The sequence below is a fragment of the Arachis duranensis genome, chromosome 4 (assembly GCF_000817695.3).
Source record: "Arachis duranensis cultivar V14167 chromosome 4, aradu.V14167.gnm2.J7QH, whole genome shotgun sequence".
Taxonomy (NCBI): domain Eukaryota; kingdom Viridiplantae; phylum Streptophyta; class Magnoliopsida; order Fabales; family Fabaceae; genus Arachis; species Arachis duranensis.
Genome location: NC_029775.3, coordinates 42072332 through 42081059, shown reverse-complemented (window position 1 = coordinate 42081059; position 8728 = coordinate 42072332). Strand labels below are relative to the sequence as shown.

Sequence of the window (8728 nt, the reverse complement as noted above, 5' to 3'; positions counted from 1 at the left end):
CTGAGCCAAAATGGCATTCAGAGCATCAATTTCAAGAACTCCCTTCCTTTGAGGCGTCCCATTATTCACGAAATTCCTCTCAGAAGTGTACATGAACTGGTTATTTGCAACCATGTCAATAAGTTCTTAAGCTTCTGCAGGCATTTTCTTTAGGTGAATGGATCTACCTGTAGAATGGTCCAATGACATCTTAGAGAACTCAGATAGACCATAATAGAATATATCTATCATGGTCCATTCTGAAAACATGTCAGAAGGACATCTTTTGGTTATCTGTTTGTATCTTTCCCAAGCTTCATAGAGGGATTCACCATCTTTTTGTTTGAAGGTCTGAACATCCACTCTAAGCTTGCTCAGCTTTTGAGGAGGAAAGAACTTAGCCAAGAAGGCCGTGACCAGCTTATCCCAAGAGTCCAGGCTATCTTTAGGTTAAAAGTCCAACCATGCTCTAGCTCTGTCTCTTACAGCAAAAAGGAAAAGCATTAGCATGTAGACTTCAGGATCTACTCCATTAGTCTTAACAGTCTCACAGATCTGCAAGAACTCAGTTAAAAACTGGTAGGGATCTTCTGATGAAAGTCCATGAAACTTGCAGTTCTGTTGCATTAGAGCAACTAGTTGAGGTTTCAGCTCAAAATTGTTTGCTCCAATGGCAGGAATTGAGATGCTTCTTCCATCAAACTTGGAAGTAGGTGTAGTATAATCACGAAGCATCCTTCTTGCATTATTGTTGTTGGGTTCGGCTGCTATCTCCTTTTCTTGTTCAAAAATTTCAGCAAGGTTGTCTCTGGATTGTTGTAATTTAGCTTCACTTAGTTTCCTCTTCAGAGTCCTTTCAGGTTCTGGATCAGCTTCAACAAGAATGCCTTTTTCCTTGTTCCTGCTCATATGAAAGAGAAGAGAACAGAAAAAGAAGTTGGATCCTCTATGTCACAGTAATGAGGTTCCTTATTATTAGTAGAAGAAGAAAGGGGATAAAGAAAGGAGAATCCACACACAAGGGTGAGGATAAGGGCAGTGATTTGAGATGAAGAGAAGTGTTAGTAAACGAATGAATAAATAGAATAAGATGAGAGAGGGAGAAATTTTCAAAAATAAATTTTAAAAAGGAGTTAAATGATTTTTGAAAAATAAAGATAAGAAATAAAAATAAAATTAAAATTTAAAATAATTAATTAATTAAAAAAAGAATTTTTGAAAAAGAGGGAGGTATTTTCAAAAATTAGAGAGAGAAAAGTTGTTAGGTGGTTTTGAAAAAGATAAGAAACAAACAAAAAGTCAAATAGTTAGTTGAAAAAGATTTGAGAATCAAATTTGAAAAGATAAGAAGATAAGAAGATAAAAAGTTATAAAAGATATTTTAAAATCAAATTTTTGAAAAAAGATAAAATTTTGAGAAAAAAGATATGATTAAAAAGATATGGTTAGAAAAGATTTAATTTTTAAAATTAAAATTAATTACTTAACTAACAAGAAACTAAAAGATAAGTTTCTAGAAATTAAAGATTGAACCTTTCTTAACAAGAAAGTAACAAACTTCAAATTTTTGAACCACTCACATTACTTGTTAGTTAAGTTTCGAAAATTTTGAAATAAAATTAAGAAAAGATTTCGAAAATAACTTTTTGAAATTTTCGAAAATCATGAAAGAAAAATGAAAAAGATTTGAATTTTGAAAAAGTTTTAAAAAGATAAGATTTTTTTTAAAATTTGAAAATTTGACTTGACTTATAGGAACTAACTAATTTTAAAATTTTTTTGACTAAGTCAACCCAAATTTTCGAAATTTTGAGAGAAAAAAGGAAAACATTTTTTTTTATTTTTGAATTTTTAATGATGAGAGAGAAAAACACAAATATGACCCAAAACATGAAAATTTTGGATCAAAATCAATGATGCATGCAAGAACACTATGAATGTCAAGATGAACACCAAGGATACTTTGAAGATCATGATGAACATCAAGAACATATTTTTGAAAAAAAATTTTGATGCAAAGAAAACATGCAAGACAACAAACTTAGAAATCTTTAATGCTTAGACAATATGAATGCAAAGATGCACATGAAAAACAATAAAAGACACAAAACAAGAAAACATCAAGATCAAACAAGAAGACTTAGCAAGAACAACTTGAAGATCATGAAGAACACTATGAATGCATGAATTTTCAAAAATTGCTAGAACAAAATGAATATGCAATTGACACCAAACTTAAAACATGACACCAGACTCAAACAAGAAATACAAAAATATTTTTGATTTTTATAATTCTATTAAAATCTTTTTTTGAATTTTATTTTATTTTTTTCGAAAACATATAGGAAAAAGGAAGTAATGAATTCAAAGTCCTCAATCAAAATTTCAGGAATCATACCAGGTTAGTCTAAAGCTTGATGGCCAGCCAAGCTTCAGCATACCATTTTGAAACTCTAGACTTCATTCTTAAAAACTCTGAAGGATTTTTCAAAAATAGAGGGAGAAAATTTTTGAAAAATATTTATTTTTTTGAAAACATTTTGAAAAGAAAATAAAAAGAAAATTACCTAATCTGAGCAACAAGATGAACCGTTAGTTGTCCAAACTCGAACAATCCCCGGCAACGGCACCAAAAACTTGGTGCACGAAATTGTGATCATCAACAATGGCGCCAAAAACTTTGTAGCGCTCTCAAACGTGAATCACACTTAGTCACAACTCCGCACAACTAACCAGCAAGTGCACTGGGTCGTCCAAGTAATACCTTACGTGAGTAAGGGTCGATCCCACGGAGATTGTTGGTATGAAGCAAGCTATGGTTATCTTGTAAATCTCAGTTAGGCAGATAGTAAATGTTACGGAGTTTTCTAATAATAATAACAAATAAGCAGAAAATAAAGATAGAGTTACTCATGTAATTCAATGGTGGGAATTTCAGATAAGTGTATGGAGATGCTTGTCTTTGTTGGATCTCTGCTTTCCTACTGCCTTCCTTCAAACCTTCTTATTCCTTTCCATGGAAAGCTGTATGTAGGGCATCACCGTTGTCAATGGCTACATCCCATCCTCTCAGTGAAAAAGGTCCAAATGCTCTGTCACGGCACGACTAATCATCTGTCGGTTCTCGATCATGTTGGAATAGTATCCCTTGATTCTTTTGCGTTTGTCATCACGCCCAACAATCGCGAGTTTGAAGCTCGTCACAGTCATTCAATCATTGAATCCTACTCGGAATACCACAGACAATGTTTAGACTTTCCGGATTCTCATGAATGCCGCCATCAATCTAGCTTATACCATGAAGATTCTGATTAAGGAATCCAAGAGATATGTGCCCGGTCTAAAGTAGAACGGAAGTGGTTGTCAGTCACGCGTTCATAGGTGAGGATGATGATGAGTGTCATGGATCATCACATTCATCATGTTGAAGTGCAACGAATATCTTAGAACAGCAATAGCTGAATTGAATAGAAAATAGTAGTAATTGCATTAAAACTTGAGGTACAGCAGAGCTCCACACCCTTAATCTATGGTGTGTAGAAACTCCACCGTTGAAAATACATAAGTGATGAAGGTTCAGGCATGGCCGAATGGCCAGCCCCCAAAACGTGATCACAGGATCAAAAATACAATCCAGGATCCAGGATCGGTCAAAAGATGACTAATACGATAGTAAAATGACCTATTTATACTAGACTAGCTGGTAGGGTTTACAGAAGTAAGCAATTGATGCAGAAATCCACTTCCGGGGCCCACTTGGTGTGTGCTCGGGCTGAGCATGAACTTTACACGAGCTGATGCTTCTTTTGGAGTTGAACGCCAAGTCGTAACGTGTTTTTGGCATTCAACTCTGGTTCGTGACGTGTTTCTGGTGTTTGACTCCAGAATGCAGCATGGAACTGGCGTTGAGCGCCAGTTTACATCGTGTAATCACAAATAAAGTATGGACTATTATATATTTCTTGAAAGCTTTGGATGTCTACTTTACAACGCCATTGAGAGCTTGCCATTTGGAGTTTTGTAGCTCCAGAAAATCCATTTCGAGTGCAGGGAGGTCAGATTCCAACAGCATCAGCAGTCCTTTGTCAGCCTCCTTATCAGAGTTTTGCTCAGGTCCCTCAATTTCAGCCAAAAATTACCTGAAATCACAGAAAAACACACAAACTCATAGTAAAGTCCAGAAATGTGAATTTAGCATTAAAACTAATGAAAACATCTCTAAAAGTAGCTAGATTATACTAAAAACTATCTAAAAACAATGCCAAAAAGCGTATAAATTATCCGCTCATCACATGCAAATAAGATCAAGGTGGACGGGATACTACAATTGATGAGCTTCTTCAAAAGGTTGTGTGGAAGACTTTGTTTATTGCCCCATTTAGAAACTTTTCCTTCCTCCCTTTTTGGTGGTTAACCTAAAAGGGAGAAAAATTAAGAAAATTAAGCCTACAACAAAGATATCAAAGCAAATAGAACATAGGCGAAAGCTAATGCCAAATAAGAGTAAGGTTCTTAACTACAAGGTAGCTACAACATGTGAGTGAGAAAACAATATAATCTAAGGCATATTAATACTTGATGCAAGAGTAGAGTCAAAGCATGAAGAGCATATTGAGCATCAAGTTCAAACAAGAAAAAGTGGATCATGAAAAACAATATGGGTTCATATCAATGCACAAGGGATACAAGATTCATAAAAAAATTAAGCATTGATTTAAAAGTTTCATCATCCATCAATATCAAACAAGTCAAGAGGCACCAAAATAATGCAAGAATTTCTCAACAATTGAGTAGAAAAATTCAACACCATTATTAAAATAAGAAATTTAGAAAAGAAAATAGCTACAAAAACACAAAATTAAAATGCAATGAATAAAAGTATGCAAATGCAATAAACAAAAGAAAATGAAAGATTTTTTTATTTATTTATAATTTATTTATTTTTTTTTTTTTGAAGAGAGGGAAAAGAAAAAAGTAAAAAAGGAGGAAGAAAGAAGAAGAAAGGTGGAAAGAAAGAAGAAGGAGAGAAGAAAGAAGAAAGGAGAAAAGAGAAAAACAAGGTGCAATCCACGTATAAGTGTCGCCCATTCTTAAGCATGGATTGCAGCAGAGACAATCCACGCGTAAGCGTCACCCATGCTTACGCGTGGATTGCAGCACAACTCTAGCACAACTCTCTGGTTTTTGTACTAGAGTCCCCATATGGAAATTGGTGCACGGAATTGTGATCACACTTTTCACAACTCCGGTACAACTAACCAGCAAGTGCACTGGGTCCAAGTAATAAAACCTTAAGTGAGTAAGGGTCGATCCCACGGAGATTGCCGGGTTGAAGCAAGCTATGGTCATCCTGTAAATCTTAGTCAGGCGGATTCAATTGGTTATGAGTTTTGATAATTGAAAGATAAATAAAACACAAATTAAAATAAAGATACTTATGTAATTCATTGGTGGGAATTTCAGATAAGCGTTTGGAGATGCTTTGTTGCTTCTGAACCCCTACTTTCCTATTGTCTTCATCCAATCATGCGTGCTCCCTTCCATGGCAAGCTGTATGTTGGTGGATCACTGTTGTCAATGGCTACTATCCATCCTCTCAGTGAAAATGGTCCAGCTACAGTTTCTGTATGGCTAATCAACTGTTGGATTTCTCGTCTCGAATGAAAAATACCAGGCACAGCTACTGGTGCGGAATTTATAACCCACAACTAATGGCAAGTGCACTGGGTCGTACCAAGTAATACCTCAGGTGAGTGAGGGTCGATCCCATGAGGATTGATGGATTAAGCAACAATGGTTAAGTGATTTACTTAGTTAGACAAGCAAAAAAAAAAGTGTCTGAGTGTTCAAAAGCATTAAACAGTAATTTAGAGGATTAGAAAGCAAGCAATAAATTGGGGTGAAAACAATATGAAGAAGGCAGTTAAGGCTTCAGAGTTATCTATTTTCCGTATTGACTTTTCTTACTAACTATTTTAATCATGCAAGATTTAATTCGTGGCAAACTATATGTGACTAGACCCTAATTTCTTAGACCTTTCTAGTCTCCTCTAACTTTCATCAATCGCCAATTCCTTGGTCAATTAATTCCAATTAGGTGGTGAAGTTTAATTCTAGTTATTGTGCCACAAAAATCCTAATTATCCAAATATAAGAGGATTATATGTCACGTATCCCGTTAAATCCAGATAATTAGAATTTAGGAGAAATTTTTTTCAAGATGTTGTTCAAGTAAAGAGCTTTTCCAAGTTATACAAGAACTCAATTAGAAAGAGGGTCATACTTCCGTTCCACCCAAATTCATAAGATAAAGAACCAAAACAATTCTTGAAATATAAATGAAAACATGAATTAAAATAGAAAAATAATAGTATCAATCCATATAATACACAGAGCTCCTAACCTTAACAGTGGAGGTTTAGTTGCTCATGACTTAGAGAGAAAATAAGGATTCAGGTAAACTCTAATGTACGAAATGTGGAATGTAAATTGGAATAGAATCGAATCCCTTGAAGAGAAGTTCCTTTTCCCTTTTATATCTAATCCTAATTAATTTAAAATCTAATTTCTAAAATTAAAATAATATCTTTTCCTAATTTAAAATTCAAATTTGAATTTAAATCAGAATTAATTAAATAATCCGCGCCTTGTAACGTGGGGACCACTTGGCTTCACTGGATCCGCGCCTAACTTGGTAAAGAGCTGCGCCTTACTTGAATGCTAAAATGGGGCCTAGAAATCGCCCCCAGCATTTTCTGCGTTTTCTGCACGTGGAGCATGTCTCACGTACGCTTCAGTCACCCGTACGCATCAGGTACGCACATGCGTCACTGCACAATTCTCCAAATCATGCGCACACATCAGGTACGTGCATGCGTCACTCCTCACTGATCATTTCCTTTAATTCTTGTGCTCCTTTTTTTTGTGCAAGCTTCTTCTCCATCAAATCCAGCCAAATGCTACCTAAAATAAACAAAATTGCACGAGACTCAAAGTAGCATCCATAGTGGCTAAAAGATAATTAATTCTTGATTAAACTCAACAATTTAAATGCAAATTCACTAGGAAAAGATAAGAAAGATGCTCACGCATCACAACACCAAACTTGAATTGTTGCTTGTCCTCAAGCAACCAAAATAAGTGCATGATTAAGATGTGAATTCGCATGAGAAGTGAGAGTTTAGTCATGCTCAAGTCTATTCTTAAAATGGGATTTATTCTTTCTAATTCAATTTTGGCATCTCACTCTCCTTTGAATCAGAGAAACATCAGTGTCATTCGGAACTAGAATCCGGATCATATTATGAATTCTCTGATCTTTATACTCCAGTTTAATCCTTGAACACAGCAAAATTTACTTTAATTTATTTTTCTTTGGTGCTTTGCACCTTGTGCCTAGCCGTGACTTTAAATGATTTGTCTCAAGGGTTACTATACACAGAAACACCACAAGCACTTAACTGGGGGACTCTTGATGACATGTCACCATGTCATGTTTTTCTATGCTTTTTCATACAAGTAATTGATAATTAGTGCTTAAATATTGCATTCTTTTATGCTTAAATTGTATATTTCCTTGATCTTTTGATTTTATAAATTTTGTAGGAAATAAGAAGAAAAAGAAGTAAAAAACACAAAATAAGCTAAAAAGAAGAAAAGAGGAATTTCGGGCACACTTTGAAGATTGAGCACACTTTTGAAGCTTTAGGCCACGCTTTTAAAAGCGTGGCCCATGACCAAGAATACCACGGCCAACTAAAAAGCATGCATGCATGCCATCATGAACCATGAATTATTTAATTGGCATCATTAATTAGCTTTACGGCATTACTAATCAATCATGCATTATTAAGATCAATGAATTAATGAATTAATGCTTCGGTGAAAGAATGCAAGTAATATTATTTTAATACTTTGCCAAGGCATTAAATGAAAGCATGCATACATTATTAGTAATGCCAATAAAGCTAGTGTTCATTAAAGCCAAGCCAATGAAAGCAAAGGCAGCAAGCATTCATGAAAGGCAAGCACTAGCGCTGGGTTAATTGCTTGAACCGAGTGCTACATTGAGCCAGGATTGAACATAGAGGAGCCTCACGTTTGAGCCAACGTTTGCCTCAAAAGTGAGGTCAAACGTTGGCAGAGGAACATCCTAGCGAGACCTAACGTTTGCGTCAATGTTTGTCTCAAACGTGAGGTCAAACATTGGCTGATAAATTGATGCCTGGGAGGACTCAACGTTTGTGCCAACGTTTGCCTCAAACGTGAGGTCAAACGTTGGCCAAAGAATGCTTTGGAGGAGATCACGTTTGAGCTCACGTTTGACCTCAAACGTGAACCTAAACGTGAGTGACAAAAAATGGGCTTCTGCATAATGCCACACACGAAGACGTTTGAGTCAACGTTTGCTTCAAACATTGACTCAAACGTGAATGCTTCAGAGTCCAATTTGCAAGCGGATTTCTTCTCAAGACCTAGGCCATCCGGATTCATCTTCAACCCAATTTCACTCTAAAGCAAGCAAAGCCCACATGACTTAAAGGCACACAGAGGAGCTAGATTAGGAATTTCATTTTGTAAATATTATTTTTATTTTTCATTTTCATTTTAAAAGCCTATATAAAGGCGTTAGTTTCAATTTCACTAGGAAGGCTGGCTCTGTTAGAGCATTGGGAGTAGGGTAGAATAGAGAATTCTCTTTGAAACACTTTTACTTTTAATGCAAATTGTCAATTTGGTTTATGAAGTT

The 8728-nt window shown here is 35.4% G+C and overlaps 1 non-coding gene across 1 annotated transcript; it reads left to right on the top strand.

The window, feature by feature from the left end:
* The first annotated feature begins 247 nt into the window (after window positions 1-247).
* LOC127747279 (small nucleolar RNA R71) lies at window positions 248-351 on the top strand. The gene has a single exon (XR_008009079.1). It is a non-coding gene; the product is annotated as a small nucleolar RNA R71 (small nucleolar RNA).
* The last annotated feature ends 8377 nt before the right edge of the window (window positions 352-8728 follow it).